The sequence below is a fragment of the Zootoca vivipara genome, chromosome 10, assembly GCF_965207765.1.
Source record: "Zootoca vivipara chromosome 10, rZooViv2.hap1.1, whole genome shotgun sequence".
Lineage (NCBI taxonomy): Eukaryota > Metazoa > Chordata > Lepidosauria > Squamata > Lacertidae > Zootoca > Zootoca vivipara.
In genome coordinates, this window is record NC_142593.1 from 6,042,718 (window position 1) to 6,061,824 (window position 19,107).

Here is a 19,107-nt window from a genome sequence, read left to right on the forward strand (position 1 = left end):
AGAGGAGGAGGAGGAGGAGGAGGAGGAGGAGGAGGAGGAGGAGGAGGAGGAAAGCAGCACGTGAAGCAATCCCAATTCTACTTAAAGGATCCTCAGTCCCAGATGCTGGAATTGGCAAACCATAAATTCCAGAATATTATAGCTAATGAGGCTATTCCAAACATGTTTGATAAATGAAGCCTCTATTGCACTTCAACCAGTGAAATTTCAACCTTGGCCAGGCTGGAGAAAAAGTCCAGAGGAAAATGACATCCCATCTTAATAAAGTTTCAACTCAGAGTACACATGCGCATGCACACACACACGCTATAACCCCTTGAAAAATACTACATTTCAAATTGAAATGGTGACACAACCTTAACTATAGCATTGTGAATGGTGATGCTATAATTAAGCTTCGATCTCTTTTGGAGGGGGGAAGAGAGAGAGAGAGAGAAGTAGGAGGTTATTGTTCAATGAACTGTTCTGTCATTTGCTGCAGCGATTCTTAATTGTGTCTCATTACAGCGAGATGATCATTACTCTACTTGTCTGTCTGATTTAGAGACCACTAAAAGTGTCTTGTAACAAGCAGCCGTCTCCTATGCAACAGTCCTTTGGCTCTCACCCTCATTACTCAGAATCTGTCCAATTATTTGTCATTAAAGTAATAAAAAGGACTTCAGCAGAAAATGTGGGAGGTAATTGTTGGAGGTCTGCCGAGGAAAAAATGAAAACTGTTTTCAAGGCACTGGGAAGGTGACATCGTTAATTAAGTGTTGGAGAATATGCAAATCAGTCGCCATCTCAAGAGACTGTAATAAAACAGGGAAAACATTATTATCGCTCGAGGTAAAAGCAGGCAGAGTTACCCAGGTGCTGTGTGGGACCCGTCATAGTTACTAATGTTACCTGAACTGGCACAGGGTGCCAGGAAGAGGAAGAAACAAGGAGGCACAGCGCAATTCACTCTTGTGCTCCTCAGAACCAGAGCAATCACAGTGAGGAGCATTTACCAGATGTGAGATTACCAGATCTGCATGATTAAACTCCTTCATTCTCCAGCTAGGGCAGTAATCAGGGACCAGGCATAGGCTCAATAGCAGAGCAAATGCTTTGCAAAGGGAAGGTCTCGGATTTAGACTTTTTGATTTCAAACAACACAACCTCTTCACGGCCTCACATGCATGGCTGGACTGGGCACAGACAGTGTCCATACCTGGGGTTCCTAACATACCTGCCAAGTTGCTGTCAGAGAAATAAGGGACCGCGCTGGAAATTGCAGACTGGAAGTAGCGCTGCCGCCATTTTGGAACTGGGCGGAGCATGCTCAGAAGTGACTTTTGATGCTGCTTTGCCCAGTTCTAAAATGGCCGCCATGCCAGAAGTCGCACTGCAGCCATTTTGGAACTGGGCAGAGCAGCATCAAAAGTCGCTTCTGAGCATGCTCCGCCCAGTTCCAAAATGGCCTCCACACCAGAATAAACCGGGGGATAACAAAAAAAATATCTGTTTTTTCAGCTAGGAACAGCTGGAAAAACGGGGATTTCCCAGGGAATACGGGAAACTTGGCAGCTATGGTTCCTAATGGGGGGGGAATCAGTAGAAGCATTCAGGCTTATGCCTACACATTAAAGTTTGCAGAATTCCACGGCACACATATATACCCTATTGTGGACCCACTCGCAGTTACCCCCACCACAGGAAACAAAGGTCTGGACTCTGGACAATGATAGGTGCAAAATAGTTGCACAAGACAACATTCTAGGATTTAAAATTGGTCACACTTTTATTGATTACACTGAATGAATGAATGAATGAAACTTTGTTTGTGTCAGCCATCGGCCATAGCAACAAAAAACCCATTGTGATATACACAGAACAAAATAAGAAGTCGATTATATAATACACAGTTTAGGGTCCTGAATCAGCAGTCAAATAGTGGACCTTATTCTGATTGCCCCAGCTAGAAACCTTGCAACCTTTGCAGTCATCTGCTCCTCTTGATCTGCCAGGAGAAATGACACTGTGGCAGTGGTTGGGCGACCTGGAATGGTCAATAAAAGAGGCGTAATAATCTCATCTCTCAGGTCTTTATAAAGAGTGCACTCGAGGAGGGCATGCACCACTGATTCGGTGCTGCCATCTCCGCAGGGACATAAGCATTTTTCGTATGGAATCTGTTGGAATCATCCCTCAAGTACAGCAGAGGGCAGTACAATCAGTCTCATGAGGGTGGAGGCACATCTATATTTTGGAATTGTTATATTCAATGTGGGAGGATGGAAAATGGTCATACCATGGACAAAATTTCCTTATTGTGGCCAAGTTGTTCTGATGCTCAATATCATTTAGGCGTTGGCAAATTAGATTGTTTGCTTTACTATAACCCACAGTGAGTAGCTGTTGTGGGGATAAACCACAAGAGGGAAGTTTTTGATTGACAATTTTAGACCAGGCACTCTTGTGACAGTCTTGTTGCACTAGGGCTATTAGACCGGGGGGATTTGAGTTTAGGCGGAGCCAGAAGTTGAATGTCCAGCGCCAGAACTGTATTTCTACCGAGGGGAGATTGGCCTCTAGGTGCAATAATGTGTTTGAGACACAGGGTGCTACAGAAAAAATGATTACACTTGTAGATAGGCTTTGGCTCAGACATTAGAAATATATGCATTCTCAGCCTCCAGGTGGAGAGCTGACACTTGAGCAGATTCATGCCTGGGATTAGAGGACTTCCTCAAGACATGGGTCTACCTAGATAGCCCCCAAGGCTGCTGCCAGAAGCTCTGTGGCCCGTCTGCCCCTATGCTTGGCTTCTCGTTAGGGATAGGTGTGATTCACCACTTCACCCCGACCTGATATTAGAGTCAGGGTGCCACCCAATGCCTTACCCGTCTAAAATTGTGACTCTGAGGAAGGTAAAACCTCCAAACAAGACCAATCTGTTTGCAGGAAAATTCCTGGGTTTCCCAGGCCCTAAGCCAGGACTGGTCCAAGATATTTTGGCCCCTGATGTGGGCCACAAAAAGGCAGGAGGCCCCACCAGAGAAGATGGGGTAAGTGAAGAGTTACATCAGGCACAACAGGGGGACTAAAGATCTACATCAGGATCTGCTGCCCCTGTGGTACCTGCTGCCTGAGGTCACCTCACCTTGCCTCACAGGTGAGCTGGCCTGCTCTACTAATACTCTACCCATTATACCTCACTGGTATAATCCAAAAACCCAAATATTGTTTCAAATGAGGTTGGGCTGGCATGGCTGCATTGGCACATACAAGGCCTGGTTCTTGGAATGGGGCTGCATCTACTGGCAGTGCTCATCCCCCCCCCCACATGACCAACTCTTTTTCACATGATTTCAAAGCCTTCTTGAACTCAACCTTTAGGCTTTCCTTCAAATGCCTCGAAAGACCAAACAGTCAGGGATGGTTGAAGCCAGAAGCTTATGAAGACTGAGTGATAAGTCGACAATAATAGTGTATGCTGCATATGCTGCTTACTGCTTTTTGCCTTTTGGGTTTTCAAATTAAGAATATAATTTGTTTCACTATATTCTTGCTACAGTGATAGGGAAATCTGCACAAAGAAATCAATAAAGCTCATTAACCCCCATAGGGTATAGTGAGTGATGCGGCCAGACCGGGAGGAAATGATTGTGTGAGAGTGTGGGGTGGGTTTAAGCTAATTGGAAGAAGTTGATTGGAGGACTGAGTGTTGCTGGGGAGAATTGCATGTAACTAATTTTTGATTGACAAGGGGAAGCCTTAAATACTCAGCGTTTTGGGGACGAGTCCCTTCCTGCTAGTGATTTCAATCTCCCTCCCGCCCACCTCCTTTTCTTTGCTGGTTTAGGATGACCTTGCTATGGTGCCGCCTGTATTCGGGGGCCAGTAGGAATTTTTTCCATTTGGCTGATTGGCTGTTGCCATCTGGTTTTTCGCCTACTGCTTAGCAATAGTCACAACTTGTTAGGTTGGCAGGTTAGGCTTTGGTTGATGAGTTTGGGAGGGGCATCGCATGGAGGTGCATGCCCCTCAGTGTTGCTCTTATAGAAGTTTTCCGTTAAAGGAATCCTGGGGCTCCGGGGCTCTAGTCCTTACACCCCCGCAATGGTGCGGGGCTGGGGCCAATACAGAGCACGAGCCTTGGGGAACATTTCCGGTGGGGGGGAGATTGCCTGGGCTCCGCTATCTCCTCCACCATGGGGTGTTTACTTGACTTTCCTAATGCAGGAAGTCAGAGCTGGTCCTGTCCCACCGTGGGGCAGAAGATTAACCAAAGCCTAAGGCCAACACTCAAAATTAATTGTAATTTTTTAATAAAGTTGTGGCCAAAATTATGCCAAAAACAAAACCTAAAATAATGTGTCTGTCTGAGTTATTGGTGGGGAATTTCTGGGAGGTCTTGGTTCGCAAGTACATGCCTTATTGGAGACTGGGAGGGATTCTCTATTTGCGTCAGGTGAAGCTGTTATAGTAGTGCCTAAGATGCTATCACAACCTTCCTTCCTTTAATCGAGGAAGCTTCACGCTTTATCTGTTGATCCCATGCGAATAATCTTTCCAAGAGTTCAACAGGATAAGACCTGCAAGGTCTTTAGGGAGAGATATCAGAAACAAGGGGGTGTCTAATATTTAGGGGAAATTATTTATTGTATTAATCAATTTAAACGAGAATTCCTCTAACAGAAAATTCCTTTGTACTTTCATTCAAAAATACATTTGAAAACGAACGGTGATATTCGGAAAATGAAGGGTGAGACAATCTATGTCATGTTTATTCATGATCTTTATACACTCTTAATTTTAAGGAGGTCAGAACAGCAAATATGGGGTTCTTGAAAGGTATCCATCCAGACAGTGGACCTATTTCATTTCAGAGTAGAATTTAGGTAATTCTCTGCTCTCAGTAATGGCAGAATGATGAGGACAGTAAAGGGGAAGGAACCTCCACAAGTAACACTGTGGCAACCCATGACTTAGCATGAACAAATAAATGTCCAGGTTCCCAGAATGAAGCTTAGAGCTACAGCATTTCTTCTCTAGTCCTGCTGCTGCCATACTGCCCAGGACTAAGCCATGATTTGACTTAGCATTACATCCCAACTCGGGCGTATGGTTTGTCTTGGTCTAGATAACCAAGAGCTGTAACCAAGGTTTGTTCTTGGCTTACCACTTGAGTTTCTCTCAGGGAGACAAACCACAAGCCTGGATACAGATGTAATTCTACATCAAATTATGGCTTAGCTCCATACACTGCAGCAGTAGGATCTGTGGAAGGGTGTGGAAGCCATCGTATCTGTTCTAGAAGCCTGCATGTCTCCTTGGTTGCACCAAACCATGATTTGACCTAGTGTTTCATATGACCCTGGTCTCTGCTTTCCATCAAGGGATGACTACCTGCCTCGTCCCACTCTAGGAGCCTTAGAACTGTGAAGTGGGTTTATCACAAATTGGTATAAAACTTTCAGGGGAAGGTTTGACATATTTTATTGCCATAAGCCTTTGGGGGCTACTTCAGGGTGTAAAATGTTGATTTGTCTATTGAGAGATTCTATACTTACTTTTAGATATTGTTTAAATGAATGTTTAATAATTGTTGGTGTTATGTTGTAGTGATATTTTAACTATTGTATTATGTATTATAAAGGGGCCCCAAACTATCAGGTCCAGTCGTGTCCGACTCTGGAGTTGTGGCACTCATCTCGCTCTATAGGCCGAGGGAGCCGGCGTTTGTCCGCAGACAGCTTCCGGGTCATGTGGCCAGCATGACAAAGCTGCTTATGGCGAACCAGAGCAGCGCACAGAAATGCCGTTTACCTTCCCACCGGAGCAGTCCCTATTTATCTACTTGCACTTTGATGTGCTTTCGAACTGCTAGGTGGGCAGGAGCTGGGACCAAGCAACGGGAGCTCACCCCATTGCAGGGATTCAAACCACCAACCTTCTGATCAGCAAGCCCTAGACTCTGTGATTTAACCCACAGTGCCACCTGGGTCCCTATTATGTATTATAAATATGTACTATTGTTGTAGACTGTTTATTGCTTTGTACAGAAGTGTATTTGTGAAACAGGTGGTTTATAAATGACAACTGTGACTTGACTACATCAAGACAGTATATTTTTAATTACAATGCAAACACTGCCACATTGCAACATTCAAAATAATTTGACAAATCTGGACCTCAACCTACATGAAATTTCTAGTGTATCGTCACTGGATCATAATAGCATCTAACCACATTTTTTAAAGAACTTAAATGTGAACTCACTGAAATTCTAATAAAAGCATGCAATGTCTCTGAAATTACCAGAGAATTGAAAAACAACCAACATAATACTGATATTTCTCTTTTTTCATTTTTAATAGGATATGGAGAATCTAGGAAATAACAGACTGATCCATGAAAACCTATAGATACTTTATTAAGACAATATAATACAGAATAGAGTCAGTTTTCCTGCCTTCCCCTCCCAACTTTCTGGAGTTCATTGAGTGTGTTGATAGGAGTGACAATGTGGAAATATTTTTGGAATTCCAAAAATATCTTGAGTAAATCCCTATCCAAAGGATGCTGAATAAATGTAGCATGGGATATGAGAACTGGTTCTTTTCCTATGGACTAGTAACTGCTTAAGCAGCAGGAAGCAGAGAGTGGAGTAATATGAGAATTCTTACAAGGAAGGCAAGTAAAACTGGGTCCTCCAAGGATTTACATAGTCGCTGGAAGGGGCAGTGGTGCTTTGTGCATCAACCCTGCTCCAAATATGCCCATCTCTGTCAGACCCTCACAGACTGTGCTTGCAGCATGGAAGAGAAACCTAGAAGTGTTCAGTTGAGGAACCATAAACCAGGGAGCCAGTGTGGTGTAGTGGTTAAGAGCAGTAGACTCGTAATCTGGGGAACCGGGTTCGCATCTCCGCTCCTCCACGTGCAGCTGCTGGGTGACCTTGGGCTAGTCACTCTTCTCTGAAGTCTCTCAGCCCCACCCACCTCACAGAGTGTTTGTTGTGGGGGAGGAGGGGAAAGGAGATTCCTCCAGGTAGTGAGACTCCTCCAGGTAGTGATAAAGGGGGGTATCAAATCCGAACTCTTCGTCTTCTAAGTTTGGGGGTTTCTATAAACAGATGAACTATAAACAGATTCTGTTTATAGTGGCATTTCCCTTGGAGGTGCAACGGGTGATATCCCATGTGACAGCCTTCTCTGCAATGGCTTTGATAAAGATGCATCCAGTGTTGTCTCTTTACATCTGGTGCTCATTGGAGATGCCTCTCTTCTCCTTGGCTTGCACTATTAGTGTTCCCCTATGCACCATCCAGACTGTTGATATGTATTGTACTATACTGTACTGTACTATACTGTATTTGGGAGCGGGCTTGTTTTATTTGTTTCATTATATTTTGTGGGGGGTAGATGTAACCCTACCCCAAGACCTTACAGCAGAGGGTGAGTTGTTGATGTTCAGGTAACAATGAAGGGATGACAGTTTGAGATCTTTTATCCAAAGTTGTTGCCTGCCTGGGGCTAGATTGCACATTACCTTGCTTACCTTAATTTCTTGGGGTCTTAGCAAAAACCACTGAGTCCCACCTTCAGTTCGAAGTACAACTGTTTCCTTATTTACAGTGCCAAAATGCTGTTTCAATGTAAAATGGCTTTGTGGCTTAATTACCAAATGCAATGTCTGCAGAACAGGAAAAAATGGTTAGTTAGAATACGACTCCAGTCAAAATAGAGGCCTATATGCACCTAAAGGTAAAGGTACCCCTGACCGTTAGGTCCAGTCACAGACGACTCTGGGGTTGCAGCGCTCATCTCGCTCTATAGGCCGAGGGAGCCGGCGTTTGTCCGCAGACAGCTTCTGGGTCATGTGGCCAGCATGACTAAGCTGCTTCTGGGGAACCAGAGCAGCACACGAAAACACTGTTTACCTTCCCGCCGGAGTGGTACCTATTTATCTACTTGCACTCTGATGTGCTTTCGAACTGCTAGGTTGGAAGGAGCTGGGACCGAACAACGGAATGCACCTAAGGAATGCTCAAATGCAAATGTCAGCAGCTTGGGTTTGAGCATGGACAGAAAGATAGCAAGATTTAGGAAATGGGGAGATGGAAATACAAGGAATGAAACCCTAATGACTGCCCATTCCGAAGCGGAGAAATGAAAGCAGCAGGTTTCCTGGGGCCAGGAGCAGCCCATCCTGTTTTGCCGCCTGAGGCAAAGCAGGAAGATATCACCCACCCCCAGCACTGAGCCTCACTTACCAAGGCTCTGCAGTGGCAGCTTCCAGCAAGAGCTTACAAGATTTCATGAGATCTTGCCAGAAGCTGCTACTGCAGCCATGCAGCCCCAGCAGCAATGGTCGGGTGGGGTGCTTGCAGGGTGCTGCCTTGCAGGATTCCACCACCCAATGTGACTCCTTCAGTCCCCTTCATGAGTGGGCTGGTCATGTTTTGGTTGTGGTTCAGCAGTAGATTCCTCAAAGTGACAGAGCATGAGGTGTTAGTGTTAGAGGTGTGGTTTGTTTCTTTCTTAATCTCTCACTGTCTGCAAAGGAAGTTGTATTTGACTTTGTGTAAAGCATGAATGCTTGAATGTAAGATTCTTCTGCCTTGATGCTATCAGATTTCCAGCTGTGAGGATTTCCTGCCACGCTGTGGCTTCTAGGCTTCTAAATGTCATGGAAGCTCCAGGTGATCTCAGACATTGTCTTCAAAGTTCAACCTCCTTGCAGACCCTCCAAGTGTCCCTATTTTCCCAGGACAGTCCCAGATTTACAGGATCCAAAAGGTCTAAAGTGGCTATGAGGCCCTATGAGAATACACTGGGGAAACGTCTCTGCTCAGTTCCTCTTGAAAGTCTTTCTTTAATATTCTCACTTATGGCGTAAGGTGGGGGGGAGCAATAGTTCTTCTTGACACAAAGGATGAAATTTGCTGTGTATGCATCTCTCTAAATAGCCCCTTCCTATACATTTCATCACTGGGGCCACATTCTAAGCCAGTAGTTAAAATAAGCATCATTTAGCTTAGTTGCTTATATTTACTATTCCAGGGGCCACATTACTGTGCTTTAAATATAGGTCTGTTTGTAGCAAGTTACTATTAATGGCAAGGTAGTGGACATCCAGGACAGTCTCTAACAGTTCACATATGATCAGTATAACTATATATAGATCTGTGTCTGATTTTCATGGTTAGCAAAGAAAGGATGTAAATTGATTTTATGAAGCCTTCCTTCCTACATGGAAAATGGATAAGTCTACCAGAAGTGCAAACTAGAAAAGGCTTGTAAGAGCAAATGCACCTCACACACTCAAATTCTTCATGATTTCTGTAGTAAAGAGTCAAGAAACTGTCCCTTAGCTTGTTGGAACAGCTCTGATGCCCTCAAGTGGGAAGAAACATTTTAACACCTGCCAAGAGAACTGCAAAGTCTGTACATGAGATAAAAGGCAAACAAAACATGGAAGCATAATTTTTAGAGCCTTTTTGTTATTGTAGCAAGACAACCACCAAACCAGGGCATCCAAATGATAAAATAAAGCCCAACCAAAATGATTTATTTATTTATTTATTTATTCATTTCATTTTTAAACCATTTCTTTGCCCCAAGGGGTCCCGTTCAAATGGAATAGAATAGCCAGCATGATAGCTGTAAAATAAACTTTGTAAATAATGTGCCAGTGGCTCTGGGTGAAGGATTTCAGTTTGCAACTATTGCCAGGAAGCAAGGGCCACATTTCTTCAGAGTAGTCTTCCAAGGGCCATATACTAGGGGTGGGTAGAAACAGGCAAAAGGGAGTTGTTGTTGTTGTTTAGTCGTTTAGTCGTGTCCGACTCTTCGTGACCCCATGGACCATAGCACGCCAGGCACTCCTGTCTTGCACTGCCTCCCGCAGTTTGGTCAAACTCATGTTGGTAGCTTCGAGAACACTGTCCAACTATCTCGTCCTCTGTCGTCCCCTTCTCCTAGTGCCCTCAATCTTTCCCAACATCAGGGTCTTTTCCAAGGATTCTTCTCTTCTCATGAGGTGGCCAAAGTATTGGAGCCTCAGCTTCACGATCTGTCCTTCCAGTGAGCACTCAGGGCTGATTTCCTTCAGAATGGAGAGGTTTGACCTTCTTGCAGTCCATGGGACTCTCAAGAGTCTCCTCCAGCACAATGTATATATTACCTTAGTACAACAGGTTGGTTTCTACTCAGAGAGAGTGAGAGAGCACTCCTCTCTGTCTTCCAGCCAGGGCAGAGAGTTATCAGAGTTCAAGGGCACATTCCAGCCAGGCAGATATATCTAAGGAGGGTGTGAAATGGGGCCATCAAGCAATGTGGCCTGGGAAGAGTTTTGAAGGCCAGACAGGGAGATGTAGAGTGCTGCATTCACCTGCTGGCCTAAGGTTCACCACCAATGTTATAAAAGTAACTTGAGTTACTTTTGTTCACAGTCTTTAAAGGGTCTGTTCTGAGAATGAGGAGACGGCCATCCATGGCTACTAGCTGTGAGAACTGGATGCTAGACTAGATGGGCCATTGGCCTGGTGCAGCACATTGTTCTTATGTTCTTATCTATGGCTCACACTGGATATCACTCATATTCTCAGCTTTACAGTACTTCCATTTTGATGTTGCAACTCACATGCTCTAAAACCTCACTTAAGCTTTGTTTAGAAAGACTCTCCCTTCACACCCCTAGCTGCTCATGTTGCCCTGTGTACAGTGGTACCTCAGTTTATGAACACAATTGGTTCTGGAAGTCTGTTCATAAACTGAAGCGAACTTTCCCATTGAAAGTCATGGAATGTGGATTAATCCGTTCCAGACGGGTCCGTGGAGTACTGAACCTTTAGCGTACTTAACCCGAAGCATGGGCATAATTGGTTCCGGAAGTCTGTTCATAAACTGAAGCATTCATAAACTGAAGTGAACTTTCCCATTGAAAGTAATGGGAAGTGAATTAATCCATTCCAGATGGGGCTGTGGCGTTCGTAAACCGAAAATTCATAAACCGAGGTGTTCGTAAACTGAGGTTCCACTGTATCAGATATTGGACACTTGTCTCCTTCACTCGGTGAGTTTTTGTTTGAAAAACAGCACAGAACATTATTTCACCCCATTGTCAGAGTAAAGGAAGAAGGAGAAGCCAGTTTGTTAAGATTTGTAAAGATGGTCTCAGGTGTTTTTTATATACAGAAAGAAACCTGTAAAATAGTAAGTGGCTGAAATTTGGGGGCATTGTTTACTACTGCACAGGTGACAGATCAGAGAGCATACATTACAGGTGTATTTCTGTGAAATTTTCTTTACTGAACAGTGTACCCCAAAATTGCTTTCAACCATGGTTTTCATATGCAGAAGCCCATTCTACTTTCTGAGACAGAGAAGAACATTTGCAAGAAATGCTACTCAATTTGTAATACTGCTGAACATTACTTTGTGGACAAATACATTTTATGAACAGGTAATTACGGACTTTGGCAATCTCACTAGTGACAGGACAAAAAGAGCAGACTGTGAAGAAACCACACAGCCTCCCACTATTTTGTTGACCTCTCCGTTTTATTTAGGGAATAAAGGATTATATATTTCAGCAAAGAGTGTTGAAAATCAGACATGCACACAGTTATTAATGGGAGATATTAGCTACATGGCTGTGCACCACACTATAAATTAACTTCAGGGCTGACAAAATTTAGTGCTTTAGAGACTAGACCAAGGAGTCATTAGAATTGCCTTGTTCAAGCACCCCCCAAAAAGGAATGTCTGGTGAAATCACATCAATAAAACCTTCCTTCAGGTCTAGTTGAAGTGGAAAATAATTTTTTCTCATATTCCATTATGTTTAAGGGGCTAATATATTTTTTCTACTTTCCTTGAAAGTCTGTATCTTCTAACTAAGAAGAGCAGTATCAATCCCACAAGAAAAGGATAAAACCCATTGCCCTTCTCTCTTTTCAGTACTGGAATTAAATCAGGCAGACCATAAATACTGAAGACTGCATAAACTGCCACTAGTTACAAATAAAACAAGCTCTTTGTGTTGTTTTGTGGGGGTGGGGGATGGAAAGAGACATTTTAATTTATTTTAAATTATGAGTGTTCTTTTGTCCTCACCATAAAATGTGCTGCAATAGCAAGGAACTGAGGACAAAGGTGTATCAACCAGTGTACATACTGGTGTGCTGATTTAATTATTTACAAAAAGGAAAACAGCTACCAGATTTTTAGAAGACATCTGAAGGCAGCCCTGTTTAGGGAGGCTTTTAATGTTTAAGAAATTAGTGTATTTTAATGTTTCTGTTGGAAGCCGCCCAGAGTGGCTGGGGAAACCCAGCCAGATGGGCGGGGTATAAATAATAAATTATTATTATTTATTACAACTGTGGTGTTAAATTGTTCTCAATTGACTATCTATTGGGTGTAGATCCGAATACAAGTTCCTATCAGCAGAGGATCCTGTTGGTGTACACCCCAAAGCTTATAAACTCTGATACATCAGTTCCATTTTTTGCTGGGCATTGATTGTTCAGCTGGAGCCTGTCACTGGGATGTTGTCACACAAGCCCCTCAGCCAACAGTATCTTAGGAGCATAACAAGCTGCCACTGTACACCTGCATCAGCACAACTGGACACCTCCATCTGCCCCAGCTGCAACAATGCATGTCTCTCCCATATTGGTCTCTACAGCCACAGCAGGCGCTGTAACTCCCCAACTGTTTGACTTCAGCCCCAAAGGTGCAGTCTTCCACTGTCTCCAAAGAGAGATAGATGCCAACCAATCAGGCAGATTAAATGACTACAGAAGACTTAAATTTCAGCAATTTTGTCATGCACACACAGAGACAAACACAAACACACACAGTTATGGTGGAGTGAATTTCTCTATCCCTCTCTCATGGGCACAGGAATTTGAATTTGGCCAAGAGTGAGATGAAATCATCCAGACTGAATTTTTTGATATTATAAGGTTTTGCCATGGATTTTGTAGCTAAATAAATTAGATCTTAGATGTTCTGAAGGTGTGGTAGTGTTCTGACAACATGTGGCAAACAGTTCTGGGTTTGACGGAACATTATTTGTACACTTTAGACTTAAAAATAAAGAGCCTTGAGTGAGCCATTATTTAACTGCACTTCTGTTTTTACCATTTAATTTTTTATTAAGTTTCTTCTCATGGAAATCATTTAACCCTCCCTGAAACTTCTAACTTGGTCTATACTATATGTAGCAAATAAAATATATACATACAGTATAAGTAACTTCTCTTCACATGGTTTGCCATTATATTATTATTCAGATTAAACTATAGCCTTCATACCGTTGGAACAATAATAAAAGTTTAGGCTCCATCCAAGGTCAAATTTGTATTTTCAAATTATCTAGGGCATTAATTATTTCCTGCAGTAAAACCTTCAGTTGATCCATTGGGTTCCTTTTGTTGACGATGCTCCCTATTTCCTTTCCCAGTACTTCTATTCATAACCCATAATCTTTTACTAATAGCTCATATGGTTTTTGTTTGAATTAAAACATAATCACACTGCTGTTCAGTTAATTGCTCTGAGATCAGCAAAACTGTTGGGTCCGTGTGATATTCCCAGTAAGTAAAGATTCTGCTCCTAAGCTTGAAATACTTTCATACAACAATGTCAAGCCTTTGAAAACTACATGCACATACACAAGCATCCAGACTGTGTTGCCCAGACATTTTGGCATTCTGTCTACCTACCTACCATCTGAAGAGCTTCTTGGCTGGATGTGCTTAAAGCTTGCAAACTCTGGATCCTCTGAACAGCTGATAGAAGGGATTTCTCTCTCACACACTGCAGCACCCAACATATGCACACTCCCCACCACCAAAAAAAAGGCTGTTCCTGAAGATTGACAGATTTGCATTTGCGCCATTCATGAACTGCACCCAGGAGCAAAAGACATGCTTAGAACTAAAGAACATGTGTCTCTGAGCAGCTGCTGAGCACAGGGCTTCCCTGTAAGTACTAGAACTGAACTCACAGTCTTCCCATACTATTCCACCTATTCTAGCTCCCCAAGCTTTCTACATTTCAGCAAACAAATTGAGGGAGCAGGGTTTCATTTTGTTGTTGCTATTATGAAAAATGGGGAGTCAGAAATCCTTGATGATCTACTGGAAGCATTATTGGCTGCTCACTCTTCACCTTAGAACAAATCTATACCACCAGGTGCCATAGAAAAGCACTAGACCTATCAAGAGATCCAACGCACCCTGGTCACCATTTCTTTCAGCTCCTGCCATCAGGACAGAGATATAGAACAATGCAGGCAAGAACGAGCTGTCTCAGGAACAGTTTCTTCTCTAGAGCGATTTTGGCCTGAAATGGAAAGCCTGGACTTTGAAGTCATCTTATTTTATTGTTATTTGTATTATATTTACTGTTTTTAATTAGGTTTTGTAATTTTGGATTATGCGGAATGCTTTATCTGAGTGGATGTAGCAACTGAGTAATTCCGTTGTTCCCGCAAGGGGACAATGACAATAAAGATATCTTATCTTTTATCTTATCTTATCTTAAGATCACCCAGAGATCTGCCAGTAGATCCTAATCTATGTTCAGAGTTAAAGCTACATTTTCATTCCATGTGCCTCCTCCATACTGTTGTCTTATTTCTGTGTGGGGCCCTTGTTTGTTTGTTTGTTTGTTTGGTGTCTGTTGTTGCAGTAGTCAAGAGTTTCTTAATATTTCAGGTTGTTGTGATCAAATCCATTTTAATTGAAAATTGTTTCTTTGTTGGATTTGTACACAGCCTTGCTGTCAAGGCATCCAAAGTGGGTTAAAGTTTTTAAAAATTCTATACCAAATAAATTTAAGTTGTTTCTCTTCTTCTTTCTCACAAGGTACATGGTTTCCATTGGCCTTGTGGGCAGAGGGAGCAGTCTGATTGGAGGAAGCCCTGACTGCTTCCATTGCCCTCTTTTCCCCTCCCCTCACTCATAATGTAAACTTATAAATTCATTCATAATTTAACTCAAGTAGCCCCATGTTGAAGTTGAAACTTTTTGATTGAGACCGAGGGTGCTTGCACACAATACATTTAAAACCCCTTGTTGTTGTTGTTGTTTAGTCATTTAGTCATGTCCAACTCTTCGTGACCCCATGGACCATAGCACGCCAGGCACTCCTGTCTTGCACTGCCTCCCGCAGTTTGGTCAAAGTCATGTTCGTAGCTTCGAGAACACTGTCCAACCATCTTGTCCTCTGTCGTCCCCTTCTCCTTGTGCCCTCTATCTTTCCCAGCATCAGGGTCTTTTCCAGGGAGTCTTCTCTTCTCATGATGTGGCCAAAGTATTGGAGCCTCAGCTTCACGATCTGTCCTTCCAGTGAGCACTCAGGGCTGATTTCCTGACGCCCCCCTAAATCCTGGAAATTGTAGTTTACTGCTCAGAAAGCTGCAACTCCCAGCAATTCCCAGGATGAGGGGGGGGGGCATGGAAAATGAGCTTTCAATGAATGCAATCTGTACAGCCCCCCTTCTATTCACTGCCCTTCTGGTTTCTTGGCCCTGCGGTATGTTTGCTACCCTGCCCAATTTCTTTTTCGCCCATCAAATTGGATTGCTACAACACATTCTTGGAAAGGGAATACACTGTAAAGTCAGCCTCTTAGTCTACCCACTTTTCCTCAAAAGGATCAATTCCAATTGCTTCTAAGGCAACCCTGATATCCTTGCAGCAGCATCTCTGACCTGCAGACCACTCAAAACATCTCTCGTTCCCACGGAGAAGGCACTTTTCTTGGAGCATACATAGCTTTATGTTCTTCTGCAGCTTTCATTCCTCTTCCGCCTCCCAAATTAAGCCTTTCCCATCAAGATTTTAATGAAAAGAAGGTGTCTCTTTCATATACACACAGCTGTAAGTGTTGATGTTGTGGTTAAATTTCCCCCATACGACATTTATTTAAATAATTTAAATTTAAATAATTTATTGGAAATCTCCCCCCCTCCTCATTGTATTAGATCAGCTTTCAGACTTCCTTTCTTGTGCTCGGAATAGATATCACAATGTCAGCACTAGGTCCAGTATCAACCAACCCTGAACCATCAGCACATGAACCCTTGTTGGTGGAATGTATTTTTTCAAATTGTGTTATTATGGATGTGTTTTCCATCCTGGGCTCCTTTTAGGAGGGAGGGTAGAATATCAATTGAATTAATAAAGATTTTTTAAAAAAAATATGTGCATATTCTGCGTAAATTTGTGGAACGCCTGATTAAAGGTAAAATTATCAAGCACAGCACAGAATCAAGGTGGCTTAAGCAAAAGAGAAATCCTACCCAACTATCTGTTTAGAGTTCTTAGAGGGTGTCAACAAACATGTACTGTAGCTAGGGGTGGTTCAATGGACACTGTGTTCTTGGACTTATAGGAATTTTTGATAAGGTTTTTCAACATGGACTCCTGTGTAAATTTATCAGCAGTGTTCTCAGGGACACTGGGAAAACAGCAACAACATTGCTTCAGTTATTGGCACGGTTGTTGTGACCTTGATGTAGCAGTCGTCAGGCATACTATAGAACAGAAGTGGCCAATACACTTGAAGAAGGAGCAAACCTTGTATCTGTTTAAAACGGGGGGGGGGGATTAAGGAAACCCTCCACGACTCCAAAATAAGTGCCCGGGTTTGCCCCCCTCTTCCTCTTATTCCCCTTCCACTTTGTTTCATGTGTTTAGATCAGGCATAGGCAAACTTGGCCCTCCAGATGTTTTAGGACTACAACTCCCATCATCCCTGACCGCTGCTCCTGTTAGCTAAGGATGATGGGAGTTGTAGTCCCAAAACATCTGGAGGGCCAAGTTTGCCTATGCCTGGTTTAGATCATAAGCTTGAGGTCAAGGGCTATCTTCTACTTATTGGTCAAACGTCGGCTGTATTGGGAGGCTTTTTCTTTGAAAGAGTGGGGTAAAAATTATTTGAATTAAAAGAAAATGCATTCTTTCATATGTGTGAAAATTTGCTTTTCCGACCACGACAAACAACAGCTTCAAAATAGTGCATGGGTAAAGCGATGAACTCCCTACACACACACACACACACACACACACGTTCTGATTTGGATTCTCTCCCCCGCCCCGCCCCCCCAGCAGCTGCTAAATGCACAAAACTTCAAAGTGATGGAGAAGCATTCGCTCATCTTTGTTGTTGGGTCTAGCTTGGCCCTCGGGGTCTGGATCAGACCATCTAAGTCTCTACAGTATAGAGCTTGCAGTTTTGATATTAGAAAACTATCTAATCAGCAGAGAAATGCTGAGAAGGAGAAGAAGACTTTTTAGTCTCTGTATACAAGGTCATCTATGTTTGATTGCATAGTTAAGGCAGGCTAATTAAAATGGTTTCCTCTCATTATCGCAAGTGAGAGGCCCTCTTAAAACTAGTATCTTGACTATTGAGCAGCCTGGTAATCAATTCCAAAACATGAGCTCATCAGGATGAATTATTTTTACATTCACAGAATATATTTTGCCTCAGATCCTTTTGGCTGCACATATTTACATACTATTTTCAACCAGGGATACTTAGAAGAGTTATCACTTTAGATTGAATCGTTTCCACTGGCACTTTAGAAAACTACCGTAGTACTGTACTTTAGGGGAAGGAAACCCAGAAATGGAACAGCTCAGCAAGAATTTTTATAAAGCACATGACTAGACTAAAGTTAAAAGGCCCCTAACACTCTCCCCCAACATCCCAAAGAGACTTCCTTCCAGAGACTCTTAGTGACCTGGAGAGATGATGGATATATTTGTTTCCTAATCTAGGAAGGTTTAACAGCACTTGCAATTTAGTGGCCTGGGGGAAATGCTATTTCAGTCCCAGCAAACATATTATTTCAAAGCCTTTCCAGAAACTGGACTTAAACAGAATCATTGTGGTTCACCCAATACTCAATGAAGAATTTTTTTATTTTTTATTTTGGTAACAATATTTTGAAAACTTCATGATTCCTGGAATGCAACCATCAGGGCAGGGCTTAGTATAATTAAGACATTGATGAGTCCAGCACTAGGCCAGCATGTAGACCTTCAATGCTGTTGAGCCTGAGAATGCAACTTAAGACTCTGGCAAACATTTTACCTCTAACTTTGTTTATTCCTTGAATCGAGTACTATTGGTTCTTTATCTTCTTGGAATGGGCAATATGGCATCTCGCAGGGATCCATTTTGTCAGTTTCCTTTTCACTGAGCAGAAATGCACAGACAATTGAAGTACCTATACACTGATAATTTTTTTTTAATAATTTTTATTAATTTTCCAACAAAACTAAACAAACTACACAACTACACAAACATACAATACAACGCTGTCCCTTCGTTTTCCCTCCACCCACTGGTCCACCTCTGCCACCAGTGAAACCCGTGCGCTTTGAGAATCAAAGGGGGTCCATTGTAAGTTGGGTTTGACCTCCCCCCCTCCCTCCTCCCCCCTCTTCCCCCCCCCCTGCCACTGAAGGGACAGGAATGGATGAGCTCTGAGGGTTGGTTTCCCCCAGCTCTTTCATAAACATACTTAAACAAATATACACATAACAATAGTAGGGGAGAATTTTAACTCCCCAATTCTTATTATCTTAACCTTATAATTGTGACTTCCTCGATAGTCTCCCTCCTGGTTTTCCCTAAACAAAATCTAAAAGCTTATGGCGGGTTTTCTATTTCAGTTTAAAATCCTTTTCTTATAATATTAACTCAATCCTCCTCCTTTTCCGTGCTGCCCTCCCACAGGCCCCCTCCTGCCACAAGAGGAACCTGTAGGGCACAGCATTTCCAAGGTTCCATTATATCCCCTCCTCACCCCTCCGAGCACTCCCTGCCACTGAGTGTCTCAGAGTAAGGGGAGGAGAGTAGGCAGCTTTCTGCCTAGAACCTAACTTAACTTACAAAAATTTACATTAACTTAAATACTTTCCTAAGCCGTTCTTATGCCTCCCTCCAGAAAACCCAGCTTATTTTCTTTCATTTTTACACTCCATCTCCTCTCCCTAAGTCTTTTCCCCCAATTGGATCAGCATTTCCGTTAACAGGCCAAAATTTCGAAAACCGTCTTTCAAACACTAAAAGTAAAACTTTTAACTAAAATTTTCATCCC